The sequence below is a fragment of the Telmatherina bonti genome (genome assembly GCF_933228915.1).
Source record: "Telmatherina bonti genome assembly, chromosome: 22".
Classification (NCBI taxonomy): Eukaryota; Metazoa; Chordata; class Actinopteri; order Atheriniformes; family Telmatherinidae; genus Telmatherina; species Telmatherina bonti.
Genome location: NC_136631.1, coordinates 25,445,419 through 25,464,414, shown reverse-complemented (window position 1 = coordinate 25,464,414; position 18,996 = coordinate 25,445,419).

The following is an 18,996-nucleotide window of genomic DNA, read 5'->3' as shown; positions in this document are numbered from 1 at the left end:
AGGCTACCTTTAGGAAATAACAGTTTAACATTACATATGTAATATTACTGGTTTAATAATAAAAATGATAAATATTAAGAATTTTACTATTCCACATGGAGCCAGCTTGTGATTTCATATCCAACAGGTCCCTTAAATGGGTCACAAGTAAAAACCTGTGAAAACTAAATTTTAGTATCCAAGACTGTAGCAAAAACATTTTTTATGTCTCAATTTTATGAGTTAGGACAAAAAACTTCCAAACATCCAAATGAACTTTAAAGTTACGGCCTCTAACTGAGGCTTGTCACCTGTGAGTCATTTGGTTTTTCTTTCCTGTTTCAGTTTCAGTTTCTCTGCGGATTGTTTGGGATGTTTACCCCTGGAAAGACTGGCAACAGTATTGAATATTGCCATTTATAATCTCTCCCGCTGTAGAATGAAGTACTCGAATAGTTTGGAAATTGTAGAAATGAAAATATTGAGCGATGAGAGCAAGCCTTTGCCAGCAGATGTCACTCCTGCTTTCATGATGGTTTTTGTTCCAACATCAGATCTCCACCTAAACAACCACTAATGAAGCACCATATAAGGTGATACTACACCTCCAGTAATTATTCAGTGACATGTGTTTTGGTAAATGTGATGCTTGAGGTCACTTTCCCTCTTGTTTCTCCTCTCGGGGTTTTCCATTTCCTCCGCCGAGCCTCCTCCACCCTCTTTGAGTAGTGCTACTCGCCCTCTGGAGTAAAAGGGGAGCCCATCTCATCTCTAATCAGTGCTATAATTACAGCTCGAATGCCCCGTTTGGCAGGGGTTAATCGTTTGAAGGAGGGGAGAGAGGAGGAAGGTGTTTGATGGGCTTCCCCTGCTGCACTGTGCCAGCCTGCTGCTGGAGGCCTTTTGACTCTTGCTGCACAGCCAAGTCGTGGCGTGCACGTGAAAAACTCTGAGCAAATGCTTGATGATGCGTTTTGTTCTTCTCTACGATGTAAAGTGAAGACAGATGGCTCGACTGCTAGTTTAGTGGTTTCTGTTCTTGTTCATTTAGCTTGCTTCAGTCCATTTGCTTTTCAATCATCCTTGTTTTCACTTTTATAGCAAAGTTTCTCTGAAGAGCCATCCTGCCACTAATGGAGGAAGACTGGTGCATAATGACACAACCGAGTGAGAGAATTTTTCATTTGTAGAGTTCAATACGCTATGTAGACAAGATGGTGGGTGCAAAGTTCAGTTTTATAGAACTGAGATGCATGGGGGAGTTTTTATTAACCGTTTAGAGGCTGAAAAACATAATAAATGAGTGCAACACAGAGCTTGTCAGGGTCATGTGAAGCCCACCATGCAGAAATGTTTTACAGAATTCCCACACAGTTATCTGCTTTTAAACCTGTCAGGAAAACGTTGTTGGAGGGAGGATATTTCTGAATCCTTTCATAAGGAAAAACCAGCAAAACAACAAGTTTTTCTTGTTTTTCTTTTTATGTGGTTAATTATGCGCCTCACCTCCGTCTGCCTTCCTGTGAACCAGACCTGAACTCTGACGGAAGACGCGACTCTACATCAATAGGTAACAACAAGAAGACCTCAAATTCCAGTTGGACCCCAGTAAAACCCTCACAGAAAAACATGTGAAATATCTATGGTAATAACGTGAAAATCATAAAAGCACATGTGAAACTTATGAGTTTTCATGTGGAACCCATGTGATTTTGTATGATCAGATTTTAATATGTAAAATATGGCCATACTAAGTCACATGGGTGGTTTCACATGTGCTCATGTACATTTTACAGTGGAAACTACAAGTTTGACACGTGCATCTATATGTTTCACATTGGAATTCTCATATTTCATATGTTTCATCAAAGATTTTATATTTTTACATTCTTACCATTAAAATGTTACAAACCTATGTGTTTTACATGTACAATAATTTGTTGCACATGTGCAAAAACCACATATGGTCACATGAGCAAAACATGTTTTGCTGGTTTTTTTTTTTTTTTATTAAGTGAATCATACAAATCATGAGGGTGGATTGTCCTCTCCGAGTCGTGAATGAGGTCCTGTTTCAAGTGGAGAAGTTATAGAAAAAAAGTTAAAGTTAAATAAGTTGTGGTGAAGAAGGAGCTGAGCCAAAAAGCAAAGCTCTCAATTTACCTCTGGATTTATGTTCGTACCCTCACCTACGGTCATGAGCGAGGAACAAGATCGCGATTGCAGATGGCTGAAATGAATTTCCTCAATAGGGTGGCCTGGCTTTCCCTTTGAGAAAGGGTGAGAAGGTTGGTCATCCGGGAGGCACACAGAATAGAGTCTCTGCTCCTCTGAGGAGCCAGATGAGGTGGCTAGGACATCTGGTTAGGATGCCTCCTGGACATCCCACTGGTGAGGTGTTCCTTGCATGTTGCTCCGGAAGGAGACCCTGGAGAAAATCCAGGACATGCTGGATCCTTTTCCCAGATATGCAACAGAAAGTAGATGAATGGAAACACGTTGAAGTAAATATGACAATCATTCGACCCAGTGTTACAATAGTAAGAAATTAATTTCTTATTACAGTTGCTTTGTAATGATTTTACACATCTTTGTGCTTGAAGTGTGTCTTTTTTGGCACATATAAACTATATGTATAATAAACTTAAAGTAACTACTCCAGCAGTAACTTATTACTGCTACTTTTTTACTTCAGTCGATTTGTGTGTAAGCTGGACTACATATCATGTAACAACAGCATTGAGTAAATGTGTTTATTTACTTTCTCAGACTGTGTGAAAGCAGCACAAACTGAAACTGTGTCACATTATCTGTCATGGCTGATGACAGACACTTTTTCCACCTCAGTGGTGACCGCAGTCAAACAGTAACTTACAAGGTCTGATTTCCCGCTCTGCTTTAGTTCATTTTCTCAGTATCACTCGCAGTTCAGCATCATATTTTGTCATCTTGTCATGATAATGAGGAATTTAATTCTAAGAATGAATTAAAGCATTTAAAAATGACAGAGAAAATGTGCTTACTCCTTAAACTCTTGACTGTTTCATCATGTGGGAACGCAGCACTTCTTCAGCATGCAGGACTAGGAGGAAGCAGTTTTTGGATCGAGCCTGTTTATGAATTGAAATCCCCGGGCCAGAGGCCAGAAGAGGCTTTTGCTCAGACCGCAAAAATCCATGAGAAAAACAGGACAGCGTTATATGATCCAGTCTCTCTCTCTGGGCAAGTGGACGCCAGCGAGGTACGAGCGCAAGCATTCAACAAGGCAGCACTTGTTCTCCAAACCGCTGTGTCCATTCGGTGTCCTCTGTGTGGTTAGAACATTAAAGCCCAGAGGGAAGGTGAAGAAATTTAGATTCCTCTGTTTGGACTTGTAATGAAGATTTATTCATCAGTCTGATATTTTGAAATCAATAGTCAGGATTCAGAAACACAATGATGAAGCTGGGTGGGATTTTGTTCTCTTTCTGTCTGTCAGCTTTAGCCCGCTTACCTCTGTTAGCTGGTTAGCTCCTGTTATCTCCGGGTTAGCTTGGTTAGCTCTTAGCTACAGAAAGCTCGGAGTTTGCTCGATGTCAATCATCCACCATGATGTTCACAGCTCTCAGCTCCACCTCTTTGCCCATATTGTATTTTCTGGGCAAGACGACATGCATGCCCCTGTCAAGATGGCGATGGTAGGAACCACCCACCGAGCTTCAATTCAGCTCTTCAGAAACCTATGGGTGACATCACGGAGGCTTCGTCCATCTTTTTATATACAGTCCATGGTCACATTGAGTCACATTAATTGCTTATTCTGCCAAACGTGTTGAAGTAAATATGACAAACATCAAATGATAGATTTTGTGATGTCAAAGACCCAGCATTGTTGCACATGTGCTGAATTAGAGCATTTTTGATTTGGTCTCGTGTCTGAAGAAGACTTATGAAGAAAGAAATGACAAGACTCGTAGTAATACAGTCATTTTGACATCTTATATCTATGGTTTTAGTGGACCATTTATTGTGTTGCAGCACCATTCGTCCATTTCTTTCTGCTTATCCAAAGTCATGGATAGGCCATGGAAGGACACAAAACACCCTTCTCCTCTTTGCGACACTCTCGCGAGCAAGTCCTACTGGAGGAATCCTAATCTGATAGCACTTTAAATGACTCTTTGTTCCAGTAAAGCAGCACCGTAACAACATATTCACCTTACATTTTGCAAGGTAACATTGAAAAAGTTTTAAGAAGCAACACAGTTTGGTTCAAAGTGTTTCACAGCACCTTCATCCTCCTGGTTAAGGGTTCCCCAGGACTGATGTTAACAGCTGCTTTAAAACTCCTGTTTGAAGCAGCATGTTTGGATCAGATCAAATAAACCTTGTTGAGCCTGGACGAGGAAAAAACAGCGATGAAGCATCATTATAGAATAAGAAAGAGACTGAAAGTCAAATTAAACTGTAGTAGCCCACTTCTCATTATAGTACCCTGGTTCCTATGTGATGCAGATCTTGTTTGACTGGGCAACATCTGATGTTTTATTATGTTTCTGTTCAATTGCAGTCATGATATTAAGTGGTCATGCTGCGGGTTGTAGACTTAACAGCAGGTGGATAACAATACTGAAAAGTTGTGAAATATACTTTGTATAAATTCTACTCAAGTAAAATTAAAATAATGTACTAAATGTAAAATTTGCTTTGAGTAAAAGTTACTTGGAAGTCAAGCTCAGAAGAATGGTGCAGTGGCGTTTGAGGAAAAGAAAGAAGGAAAAGCAGCAGTGGGTCCCAGTCTGACAGAGATGAACTCTTATAAAGTGATACGGCCTGTGGCAGGAAAGATCTCTGGTTGCCTTCTTTCTGACTGCAGAGCTGGATGAGTTTCCTGGAGAAGCAGCTTCACTCTGTGTCCGCAGCGTGGTGGAGACTGGATGAGTTATAAATATTCATTTCTTTTATTTTTACATGAAAATAATCCCAATGAATGAAGCCTGACATCAAATAAAGATACAATAAACTGTAAAAACCTTCCTGATCGCAGGATTTTTCATTGCTTTTCTGAACAAATCGTAAAACTGCTCGCAGACATGTACATTCTTGTATAATACCTTCATCACAAAACCTTGGCTCCTTAGTGACTAAATGTTTCTCCACTATGATTACACTTAACCAAAATTATTTTTTTCTTCTACACCGCCCTCAATCCACCCATATTTACATCTGTGAGCTGAGTGTGTCACTTCCTTTCAGACCAGATAATTGCATGGTGGCTTAAACAAAAATAAAGAAACACAAAGCTTTGCTGTTGTGTTGCCCCTTCAGTCTACTGCAGGTATATTTTCAGTAAAATGCAGTGAAATCCCTCCCCTTTTGTCTCTGCTCTGTATCCAAGGGTCTTTCTTTCACTGTGTGCAGGAAACTTAAATAGCAGCACACACTCCCTGTAGTATAAACACAGGAAAATGTTCTGACTGGATTTCTAACATTATCCAGGTCAGAAGAAGTAAGAAAACAGAGGAAAGGTCCCAGCAAAGCCAAGAAAAGGAAAATGCATTGTGGTCTGTTTAAAGAAATAGTCAATGTTCACACTTTAGAAAGAATCCCCACGAAACTGCAGAGATTTCACCTAAGCGAGTCTTTTAAAAGCACATCTCTGTTCCCCAGTTTGTTTCTGATTGTGTGTTTTCCTGCCTTTACGGCTGAACAGGTAGCAAACACCAGGGACTTTCCACGCTTTGTCCTTTAAAACATCTGCTTTTGTTGAGGTGAAAAAAAAAACAGCACAATGAGAACAAGGCAGAGAGAAACTGTGCTTTTTAAACTCACTCTCTCTGATTAATTGTTCATATTGTGTAGTACATCTGTTACTGGAAGTTTCCATTCGGGAGCAGAGTACATATCTATGACTGTACATGCTAACAAGTATCATTGATTCTCACATTAACTTGACCCTGTCCCAGAAAAATGGACACGTAATTCTACATAGTTGTGTTGTAAAGATACACTAACAGTAAAATGTTATATATTTACTAAACAAAGCTTCTCTGGCTCTCCCTTTCGACACATCGGCCATTCCCTTCTGGAAACTGTCCCTTTTAAGGCATTCTGGCCTCCATTTTTACTCTTCAATAAAACCAATTAAATGTCCCTAAAAGTCTCTGTATAACTTTTTGTAAAAGCATGAGTTGTTATTCCTCCATCCTCTTACACCTTGCCACACATTTTATCTTTGGCTGTAATGATATGTAAGATCCTTTTTCTTACCTCCGCCAAGGAGGTTATGTTTTTACTGGCGTTTATCTGTTTGTGTTCAAGATACCGAAAAAAGTTATGGGCAGATTTTAATTCAATTTACAGGAGTTGTTGAAAATATTAAAAGAAGAAGTGATTTAAATTTGGTGGTGATCCGGATCACTGTCAGGATCCAGGAATTTTTTTAAAGGATTCTTTAACATTGTGCTTGGAGGTTTGTGCTCTCCAAGTGCTTGTTTAGTTTCCAAAATGGAAAAATCTATAAATTAACCTGAGAGTTCAGGGGAATGTTCACCGGCAAAACTAACAGGGTTGTATCAAAATCAATTCAATGAAATACATAAAAAACTTTATTAATCCCATAAGCGAAACTGTAAACTGATTTGTTCAATTCAATTCAATTCAATTCAATTCAATTCAATTCAATTCAATTCATTTCAATTCAACTCAGTTCAATTTAATTTAATTTAATTTAATTTAATTTAATTTAATTTAATTTAATTTAATTTAATTTAATTTAATTCAACTCAATTCAGTTCAGTTCAGTTCAGTTCAGTTCAGTTCAATTCAATTCAATTCAATTCAATTCAATTAAATTCAGTTCAGTTCTGGATCCCATTATGTTACGGTGTAATGGTAGCCAGTGGTTACAGAAGTGGGCTTGAGCCTGGTGGATGTGGATTAAAGTCCCCTGAGAGCGAGGTTTTTAAACCGTCAACTTGCAGATACAGAAGACAGAATCCCGAAGTTATTAGTTTTTATTTTGGCATTAATGGTCAGGGGAAGGGTTGGGTTGTGTGCGTGTGTGGGTAACGTGCGTGTGTCTTTTTAAGTGTGAAACTGTTATTATTTTTATGTTGTGAAGCACTTTGATATGCTTTTGTATGAAAAGTGCTATACAAATAAAGTTTGATTTTAATTTGATTTGAACTTCAGTCGCGGTGCCAAAATATAGCAAGTTGCTGCTCTTTATAAAAACTACCGAAGACAGGCAAAATACACGGCCTAATGTCCCAAATAGGATTATTAATGTAGAAATGATTATCATAATAGTCATTACTATACATAGAAGACTCTTTATTAACACACTCCAAAGGTTTTCTGTGGTTTTAAGGATTGCCCATCAATAATTATATTTAAACATATTTCTGCTAAGCAATAAATGGGCGTTACATTTAAAGCATCTGGTGCATTTTTGTTTTATTTATTTATCTGTTCACGAGATCTGTTTGCTACATTGATCAATTACACTAAACTGTTTGTATTACCGACCTAATTTTAGTGTGTACTGAAAGTTTTATTAAGTTTAAAACTTTTTCTGAAATGCTTTCTTTTATTTAATATATTCTCCACATTTCAAGTTTGTTTAACAAAGTTTTACCAGAACTACAATGTAGAAAATTGAACAATAATATTATTAAGTCTGTTGTACTTCTTTATATAGTTCTCTGAATGAGGGGAGAGGAGAGGAGTCCTCACTGTCTGGTTTTACTGGGAAGAAATAAAGTTGTGCTTTTGCAGAGACTTGAGGAATGTCTCCTTGGAATCTCATTCAATATAGACATTTCTTTCTTACCAAATGTTCTTTAAAAATGTACCACTAATAAAAAAAAAAGAAGTATCATTGCATATGTCTGTAGAGGTAAAATACTGTATTTAAAAAAATGTTGCATTGGTTTTATTAATTCATGTATGAAAGGGTTAATGTCTTTGATTTAAGGGGCTTATTAAAAAATTTACTGCAACAAATTTTTCTGCGGTCATCTAAAGATTAGCTAAATATCAACCGTTTTGATTGTCGTCATGTTAAGTGTTTTCATCCAGCAAATACAGATGCTTTTCAGACCCAAGCCCGTCAGATTTCCCCTTGTAAAGCTCAACATGCATCAAACATGTGCAGTGTGAACCAGGTCGTGTGGATTTAAGGATAAAATATAAGCATATTCCTGAATTATTTTATCTTGCATGCAGGTAGCATTCATTGAGGAGGAAATGCACAATCAATGCTAGGAACAACCACAGGATATGTAAGGTGGCCATTATAGACACGCAAACATGCTATTAAAGCAAACATACATTCTCAGCACAAACGAAGGGAGCGGTGCAGCTCTTCCCATGGATGTCATAGTTTGTTGTGGAGCAAGTCACCTGATCCGATGCACACATCTGCTGCTGCTGAAGTGTCCAAAAGTGCCTAAACTAACACGTGAACCACTCCCAGTGCTGTTCAAATATGATCAGGGGTGAAAGGAATCAGTGAAATCTGGTGGAGTTTGGAAGTAGGTGTGTATGAGTGTTTAGACATCGACATTCCTTTTGTTAGGAAGAAAAAAAGCGTCTTTTTTCTGTTTGGATCTTAAATCTCTTGACAGATGCAGTAAAAAATGAAAAGGGAAGGGCTGTTAGCTGTTTTCTTTCCCCTTAAAATGTGAGCAGTCATCAAGGCAGCACATTTCTCTAAATCCCGGCGGAGCAGTTCACACACATCTTTTGAGCCCACACAGTTTTCCTGATGTGCTGCGAGGTCCACTGGTGGAAGACGCATTCAGACCCACTACTGCGTCAAATTAAATCTAAAACCCACTGATTTATTCAGAACGTTAAAAAAAAAAAAATCTACATCTAATACAACAGCATGGATTTAATAGTAGCATTGGAAGCACATTTATTTATTTCTATTTTTAAATCTCTGCTGAACATCCATCTGTTCACACTTTGTACAAAAAGACAAGTTGAGATTTTGATCTGATTTTAGTTGATTGTTTTTATTTTACTTTTATTTCTAATATTTTACATTTTAATATCCTTTTACATGTGATTTAAGCTTTTTAGTTTTAACACTGCCCATTGTGACACTTTGATAAACTGTTATATTTAAAGGGTGTTATAAATAAAGTTGTAATGTATTGGATTAATAGATTTAAAGTTTTTCTTTATGGTTGTATTTATTGTTTTATACTTATGCATTTTATTTCTTAAAAAAAAAAAAAAAAAAATTCTCATAATATTTGCACGTGTCTGATTCTTGATTATAAAACAAACCTGAATTCAAATATAAATTAAATGCTTTAATTTTGCTAAATAGACAAATAGTTGTGTGGCAGATCAAGTTTCCCGGTGTCATTCTGAAAATGGTGGAAATTATATAATTTACGTGTTATGTATGAATTTTCTAGCAGTGTTTCAATTTGCTCTTGATCTTTTTTTTCTTTTTTTTTTTTTTTTTTGAAAACCCTTAGTGGTTGTTCTTGCAAACCTCTGGATGTAATAGAGTCAGACACTGGTAATTTCAAGCAGAAGCTGCTGGTCTGGTCCATAAAAGCTCGTATATGAAGCTTCTGATGAAAAGCAGCTCCCCACAAAGAGACAGATAAGAGCTGGGAGTAACAAGCCTGACATGTCAAGTCTCTGCTGCAGGTCGGGGGGGTTAATAAGTTTTCCCTTTCTGTCAAAGTTTATATGTTGAAGGCTTTAAAAAGCAGGTGTACAGCTGCTGGGTGGCCTTTTAAGAAAACAGTATTTATATAATTGCAGAAATTAAATGTTGCTATGGAGATGTTTTGTTTGTTACCAGGTGGGTGTCATTGTGGTCGATGTAGCAACACATCTCTCAGTTCTTCACCACATATACAACTGTCCCAACATATTTATGACTTAAAGAAAAGAAAGTCTCTTCCTTTAAAAGCAGCTAGTACAAAGCAGGTGATCATCGGGACATGAAAATGCATAAAGTTAATAAGGTGCCGCAGGCTGTAACAAAAAATAATTTCAATCCATAAAGTGTCAACAGCAAGAAAGGAGCAGCAAGACTTTAAATAAACAGTGTTTCGTAGAGAGGAGAAATGGAATTTGTTGCTGTGTTTTTTTGCAGGCAGACGATACATTTCCTCATAGAAACACAGTTTTGGATTAAACAGCAAATATCAGCAGTAAAACTGCTCTGACCGAGCTAATTTAGTAAAAAGGTAGATTTTACTGTGTCCTTCCACTAAAGCAGCGTTCAGCTGGCCCAGATTCATTTGATCAATTCATCTATACAAGTTTTTTCAGCTTTTTTGTTCTTCTGTCATAAATATGAAAATCAGTCAATTTTACAGCAGATAATTTCCCACTGAGCAGATGTGTGATACACAGAATCAGGCACCACATTGTTATTGAAACAAAATAAGGTTTTTCTTGGTGAACCCGTGGCCAGCGCAACGTTTTCTGTTCAACTTGCATGGAAACTAGACCAGCTCTGTCCCAAGTAGGTTCTGCTAAACCAAGAACATGAAGATTAATACGGTCAAGCAGGACGTATCACAGAGACATACAAACTCAACAAAACCCCTTTTTTAAAAGGGAAATTGAGTCCACTATATACCTAATCTGAAACTGTTCTGATATCAATTAAACTTTGGAGCCCTACTTTGGTAAAAGTGGTCCATGTGCAGTGCAGCTGCTTTTCTCTCTCCTACTGCTTCCTGCTGGGCTGAAAGTGGGCTGAAGGTGGGCTAAAGGTGGGCTGAAGATGGGCTGAAGATGGGCTGAAGATGGACTGAAGGTGGGCTAAAGGTGGGCTGAAGATGGACTGAAGGTGGGCTAAAGGTGGGCTAAAGGTGGGCTAAAAGTGGGCTGAAGATGGACTGAAGGTGGGCTAAAGGTGGGCTGAAGATGGACTGAAGGTGGGCTAAAGGTGGGCTGAAGATGGGCTGAAGGTGGGCTGAAGGTGGGCTGAAGGTGGGCTGAAGGTGGGCTAAAGGTGGGCTGAAGATGGGCTAAAGGTGGGCTGAAGGTGGGCTGAAAGTGGGCTGAAGATGGACTGAAGGTGGGCTGAAGGTAAACTGAAGATGGGCTGAAGGTGGGCTGAAGGTGGATTGAAGGTGGGCTGAAGATGGGCTGAAGGTGGGTTGAAGATGGACTGAAGATGGACTGAAGGTGGGCTGACGGTGGGCTGAAGATGGGCTGAAAGTGGGCTGAAGATGGGCTGAAGATGGACTGAAGGTGGGCTGAAGGTGGGCTGAAGATGGGCTGAAGTTGGGCTGAAGGTGGGCTGAAGATGGACTGAAGATGGGCTGAAGGTGGGCTGAAGGTGGGCTGAAGATGGGCTGAAGTTGGGCTAAAGGTGGGCTGAAGATGGACTGAAGATGGGCTGAAGGTGGGCTGAAGATGGACTGAAGGTTGGCCTGAAGATGGACTGAAGGTGGGCTGACGGTGGGCTGAAGATGGGCTGAAGGTGGACTGAAGATGGGCTGAAGGTGGGCTGAAGATGGATTGAAGGTGGGCTGAAGATGGACTGAAGATGGACTGAAGGTGGGCTGAAGGTGGGCTGAAGATGGGCTGAAGTTGGGCTGAAGGTGGGCTGAAGATGGACTGAAGATGGGCTGAAGGTGGGCTGAAGGTGGGCTGAAGATGGGCTGAAGTTGGGCTAAAGGTGGGCTGAAGATGGACTGAAGATGGGCTGAAGGTGGGCTGAAGATGGACTGAAGGTTGGCCTGAAGATGGACTGAAGGTGGGCTGACGGTGGGCTGAAGATGGGCTGAAGGTGGACTGAAGATGGGCTGAAGGTGGGCTGAAGATGGATTGAAGGTGGGCTGAAGATGGACTGAAGATGGACTGAAGGTGGGCTGACGGTGGGCTGAAGATGGGCTGAAGATGAATTGAAGGTGGGCTGAAGGTGGACTGAAGATGGGCTGAAGGTGGGCTGAAGATGGACTGAAGATGGGCTGAAGATGGACTGAAGATGGATTGAAGGTGGGCTGAAGGTGGGCTGAAGATGGATTGAAGGTGGGCTGAAGGTGGGCTGAAGATGGATTGAAGGTGGGCTGAAGATGGACTGAAGATGGACTGAAGGTGGGCTGACGGTGGGCTGAAGGTGGGCTGAAGATGGGCTGAAGTTGGGCTAAAGGTGGACTGAAGATGGGCTGAAGGTGGGCTGAAGGTGGGCTGAAGTTGGGCTGAAGGTGGGCTGAAGATGGACTGAAGATGGGCTGAAGGTGGGCTGAAGGTGGGCTGAAGATGGGCTGAAGTTGGGCTAAAGGTGGGCTGAAGGTGGGCTGAAGATGGACTGAAGGTTGGCCTGAAGATGGACTGAAGGTGGGCTGACGGTGGGCTGAAGATGGGCTGAAGGTGGACTGAAGATGGGCTGAAGGTGGGCTGAAGATGGATTGAAGGTGGGCTGAAGATGGACTGAAGATGGACTGAAGGTGGGCTGACGGTGGGCTGAAGATGGATTGAAGGTGGGCTGAAGATGGACTGAAGATGGACTGAAGGTGGGCTGACGGTGGGCTGAAGATGGATTGAAGGTGGGCTGAAGATGGACTGAAGATGGACTGAAGGTGGGCTGACGGTGGGCTGAAGGTGGGCTGAAGATGGGCTGAAGTTGGGCTAAAGGTGGACTGAAGATGGGCTGAAGGTGGGCTGAAGGTGGGCTGAAGATGGACTGAAGATGGGCTGAAGGTGGGCTGAAGGTGGGCTGAAGATGGGCTGAAGTTGGGCTAAAGGTGGGCTGAAGATGGACTGAAGATGGGCTGAAGGTGGGCTGAAGATGGGCTGAAGTTGGGCTGAAGGTGGGCTGAAGATGGACTGAAGATGGGCTGAAGGTGGGCTGAAGGTGGGCTGAAGATGGACTGAAGGTGGGCTGAAGATGGACTGAAGATGGGCTGAAGGTGGGCTGAAGGTGGGCTGAAGTTGGGCAAAAGGTGGGCTGAAGATGGACTGAAGATGGGCTGAAGGTGGGCTGAAGGTGGGCTGAAGATGGACTGAAGATGGGCTGAAGGTGGGCTGAAGGTGGGCTGAAGATGGACTGAAGATGGACTGAAGGTGGGCTGAAGGTGGGCTGAAGATGGATTGAAGGTGGGCTGAAGATGGACTGAAGGTGGGCTGAAGGTGGGCTGAAGATGGACTGAAGATGGACTGAAGGTGGGCTGAAGGTGGGCTGAAGATGGACTGAAGGTGGGCTGAAGGTGGGCTGAAGATGGATTGAAGGTGGGCTGAAGATGGGCTGAAGGTGGGCTGAAGGTGGGCTGAAGATGGACTGAAGATGGACTGAAGGTGGGCTGAAGGTGGGCTGAAGATGGACTGAAGATGGGCTGAAGGTGGGCTGAAGATGGACTGAAGATGGGCTGAAGGTGGGCTGAAGGTGGGTTGAAGGTGGGCTGAAGATGGACTGAAGATGGACTGAAGGTGGGCTGAAGGTGGGCTGAAGATGGATTGAAGGTGGGCTGAAGATGGACTGAAGGTGGGCTGACGGTGGGCTGACGGTGGGCTGACGGTGGGCTGATGGTGGGCTGAAGGTGGGCTGAAGGTGGGCTGAAGATGGATTGAAGGTGGGCTGAAGATGGATTGAAGGTGGGCTGAAGATGGACTGAAGGTGGGCTAAAGGTGGGCTGACGGTGGGCTGAAGATGGGCTAAAGGTGGGCTGAAAGTGGGCTGAAGGTGGACTGAAGGTGGGCTGAAGGTGGACTGAAGGTGGGCTGAAGATGGGCTGAAGGTGGGCTGAAGGTGGGCTAAAGGTGGGCTGAAGATGGGCTAAAGGTGGGCTGAAGGTGGGCTGAAGATGGACTGAAGGTGGGCTGAAGGTGGGCTAAAGGTGGGCTGAAGATGGGCTAAAGGTGGGCTGAAGGTGGGTTGAAAGTGGGCTGAAGATGGACTGAAGGTGGGCTGAAGATGGGCTGAAGGTGGGCTGACGGTGGGCTGAAGATGGGCTGAAAGTGGGCTGAAGGTGGACTGAAGGTGGGCTGAAGGTGGACTGAAGGTGGGCTGACGGTGGGCTGAAGATGGGCTGAAAGTGGGCTGAAGGTGGACTGAAGGTGGGCTGACGGTGGGCTGAAAGTGGGCTGAAGATGGACTGAAAGTGGGCTGAAGGTGGACTGAAGGTGGGCTGACGGTGGGCTGAAAGTGGGCTGAAGATGGACTGAAGGTGGGCAGAGCGAGCAAACCCCACACAGACATGCGAGGTGTTGAAGACCAGCAGAGGGAGGAACTTCATAGTTTATGAGATCATAAATATGGAGATTTTAAAACAAGCTGTTGAGACGCTTCATTTCAAAATCCACTAAAAACTAATTATTCCTGGGGTTGCTTTTTTTTCATTGGAGTGTTTTGTCTGTTTGTGACTTAAAGCACCACATAAAACAAATCTAAGCAATTAGAAAATTTTTGCATAAAAGATCAACTTTAAAGACTGTTTATCTGTGATGACATATTTACATGGTACAAGAAAAACAAAAGAATATGAAAAAAAAAAGACTTTTTGACCAAATGTTGATTTGTGATTTGCTTCCAAATGTATCATTCACACACACTGTGGCACAAAATCAAACATGTTAGAACTGGACATACACACCCCTAACGTTCACACAGATTCACATGGGCTGAGATGGTCCAGCCATGCTCAAATGAATGCTAAACATGTCTTATAAATGGTCTTATAAAAGCAGCCTGTTAGGCTTTTAGTCTCAGCATTAAAGGGTTACAATCAGCAATGATTTTTTCTGTGAATAAAATCTGATTTTATAACTTATAATATGTGTAGAAAAATCAGCTACACTTGCACGTACAACGATTGCCTCAGAAAATCCAAGCTAAATGTCCAGGTTGAGCAGTTGACCAGTTACAGCTCGACTCCTAATATAACTACATCATGTTGACCGCATCCTTATCAAAGATAATAGTTGCATTTTCACAGTTACACAAAAAACTGTGCAATTTATCACATTTTAGTTAGGCTCCTCTGTTAAGTATAAATTCATCATGTGGGCATCCTGCTCCCTATGATAAGATCACATTTAACATGTTGCTTGTCTTCACTTGAATACACAACGCTTACCCAGAAGAATGAGGGGATGGGAGGAGAAGCCAATCTAAAGACCAGAATTGAAACTTGTCTGCAGCTTTTTTCCACAGTGCTTTCCTACTTAAATTAATCAATGTGAATGATTAAGTCTAAATGTTAGAAATGTATATTTAGATAGTAAGAAATTTGAACATGTTTACAAATTACAATCACAACCATGTCATGTTAGTGCGGCGTGACAGTCAACACCACCCCCTGGGTATGTTGCCATCTCATCATATACAACCACTCACTGTGTTGACATGTTTTAAACAAAGGGAGAAATGTTTTTATTGCATATTTTCTGGTGTGACTGTGCTGCAAATACATTAAACCACTTAGTAAAATACACAACCTCAGCCCTGTGCTTCTTGTGTCCTCACATGACTTTTAATCTCTTAGAATTAAGCAGCATGAACAGATCTGTATCACCCACTTTTTTTGCATGTAGATCAGCTAACTTTCTGATCTCAACAACATCGAGGTAGCCTACACACTTCCTGGTGTAATTTCTGCTCCACATCTCCAACTTCCTGTTTGTATTTAAAACAAAGTGTCAGGAAAAGGGGGCTTTGACTCTGGTGTTCCTCCGGAGAGCTGCCAGGAGGCAAGATGCGCTATTTCTGTACCGACCTGACAGTTTTGCAGAAAAAAGGCCTGGATCACCATGAGATAATTATACGGTTTTATACGGCAGGGGAACAATTACTGAACCTCGTCAGCAGTCGTCACCGAGTCTCAGAGACAGAGGCCTTTTAATTGCAGAGCCCTGCTGTTTGTCAACATGTATTTTTAGAGAAAACATCAGGAATAATTAAAGGTTTTCATGCGAGTCCATGGGATTTTTTGACGTTTTTGTTCTTTTTCTTGTGTCGTCCTAGTAATGACATAGCAGTCAGCTGATCTGAAGTCAGATAATGAAATTAACTGTTCATTCAGGGAGAGTTTCCATTCAACACCCCCTCATACATGCACATGGTTATATTGTGTTAGCAGTAGCTGAATGAGTCAACTGTTTGAATTTGTGGGTGGCACAGTGGTGCAGTGGTTGGAAATTTGACCTCATAGCAATAATTTTCTGTGTTTAAACCTGCTGGTCAGCTGAGATCTTTCTGTGTGGACTTGTATCCTCTCACAGACCATGCAATGCTTTCTTTGAGTGCCTTAGCTTTCACCCACATCCATGCAATAGACTAAGAACCTGTCCAGTATCTATTCTTGACCAGTGCCAGCTTGTGCAGGCACCAGCGGCACCATTCAACTGTATTTGGGATAAAGAGGGGACAACTCTCCACTTAATAATTATATATGTTAGACTACATATCATATTCTTATCAGCATGCGGAGCTGTCAGGTCTTAGCTGTCAGGAAAGTGGGTCTTTGATGCTGGTTCTTGATGACACTTTAGTAAATAATAGTTATATATATGGATGTATGAGGTCTATAACATGGAGGACAGGATAGACCTTACAGTACAATGCAACTTCAGGAGCTGGGTAAAAGCATGTGATGACAACCAAACTGTGTACTTCTAATGAAGTGGGGGTGGGTTAGAGGGGTGTGGGGACAAATTTTGATTCATGTATGGAAGGTAGGAGATGTTGTTTGAGGATTTTCACACTTTAGTTGTCTGTTTAGATGCTAGATATCTTTAAAGAATAAATAGGAATATAGGATGCCATAGATCCTCCTGTCATCCATGAAAGAACTACTTTGAATTGAAGAAATGAATGAAAAATTAAATGAAAAGAAAGAAAAATACTTCATTAATCCCCAAAGGGAAATTCAGTATTGAAAAAGATAATTAACTAGAGGAGGTCTGATGGCTGCTGGCAGGAATGATCTTCTGTATCTTTCAGTCTTACAGCAGACCTGAAGAAGCCTCTCCCTGAACACACTTTGTTGTCTCACCACTGTGTTGTAAAGAATCTTCCATCATCTTCATCAGCTTGTGCAGCATTCTTCTTTGGACAATCAGCTCCAGCTGATAGTTCTTTGACATCCATCTAGTGCTTCAAGATTAAATTTTACAATCCAAGCAGATAAAATGATGGAAAAGCATGAAAGGCTGCGTTTGTGGACAGATGAAAGCTGCAGCGATTAAAACCTTTCATGTCACATCATGCATTGTGCTCGTGTGAGCATGCATTTTGATGTTTGATGTGTTAAATGTTGATGTTGGTTAAATGCTATTTTTCTCTGTTATGACCTGAATCATCCATAGGAGACCAGTCTGTGTTGTCTTCCTCATTGAGATTGCTGGGAAATCCTGGTAAATGAAGCAAAAACATGAATTCATGTTAAAGTTAGCTCAACTCATGTGTTGTTGCCTAGCAATCACAAGTTAGCAGCCATGTAAGCCTCAATTGAACATAATGGAGAGAGAACCTAACCTACTCAAGTAGAGTAATTCAAAATATAAGATCAATTCAATTTCAGACTCCTTTTGATCCCACACGTTTGCAAAAGTCACTTGATCAGTTTTATGATTTGAGTAAGTTAAATGAACATAAACAACACAAATATGAAGTGTTTCTATCATGAACATGTTTGCCACACAGAATCTGGTCAACAATGACCTATGTTATTCACTTATTCATGTTACGGTGCTTATGGAGGTTGGACTCAAGCAAGCAGTCTCTTGCTTCAAAGTCTGAGCTTCACCAGCCTAACGTGCCTCCAAATGATTATTTTTCTTAACCTAATTTAGAGCGTATACTGTCAACGTCCTTAAGTTGCAAACATAAACATGTGGACACAGTAGTAGGCAATCACACTGGTTTTCTTTCATACTAATAGCAAGTCATACTGCTTGTGTGTAAGTGGTCAAACAATTTTAATAACAGACATTAAAGGTCCCATATTTTGCAAAATTAACATTATAAAGGTTTGGCCGGTAGCAGTTCCTGTTGTCTGTTGTCTTTCTGTCCTCTTCCCCCCACACAGCAGAGGCAGATGGCTGCCTGTCCTTGAGCCGGGTTCTGCCGGAGGTTTCCTTCCTGTTAAAAGGGAGTTTTTTCCTTCCCACTGTCGCCAGTGTGCTTGCTCAGGATGGTAGATTGAGTTGGACCCAACTCAATCTATTGGTTCCCTTATATAGGCTATTAGGAATTGGCTTTCATTATGTTTTTTTTTCTGCTGTAGAGAGTCTTGAGATGGCATTGCTGTGATTTGATGCTATATAAATAAAGTTGAATTTCAAAAAGTTGAATTAAAGTTTTTCTGACACTAATGTCTTTCCATATATTGTGTATGAGGCCAAAAAAATGAGAAAATTCTCTCACCTCTCCCACTTTTTCAGCAAATTTGTGCTTAAACAGGTGAGATCCTTTCCTTTGTGACCTCAACAACCTGTTCTCAGTAGAACTCATTAGAGACACTTTTGGAATGGCTGAAATTAATGACCAAGACCAATTCGGGGCAAAACACTGTAAAAACAATGTTGTTGGACCTCTGACACCCATTTGAAATCATTGAAAATGCATCATTTGGTACCTTTGAGCTTCAGTCTCATTAGGTTTTCAGCTCAGTCTTCTTCCCAATTATGGTTACTTTGACTTGACATTGGCACTGATATAAATCACAAAGTAGTTTCTCCCTGCAAATCATGAGCATTCCTGTTTTATGATCTGTGCACATTCCAAAGGACATTTTAGACTCATCATTTTGCTATTTTTTACTGTTTTTACTACTGGATCCAGATATATATATATGTAGCAAAACAAACAAACAACAACAAAAGAAAAATACATGAATGAGATGTGTTCAACAAGTAACACACAAAACAAAGGAAGATTAAAAAAAAAAAAATCACATTTGTTCTGCATGAACATGCCTGTAGACCAGCATTTACTTAATCTATCTTCAAATCTAGAACAGATTAGGGAGATGGTCTTTCAGCCGGTGTTCATGTTCGTAAAAGCTGCTTCAAATGTTGTGCCCACATAGTTAGTTAAATGTGACA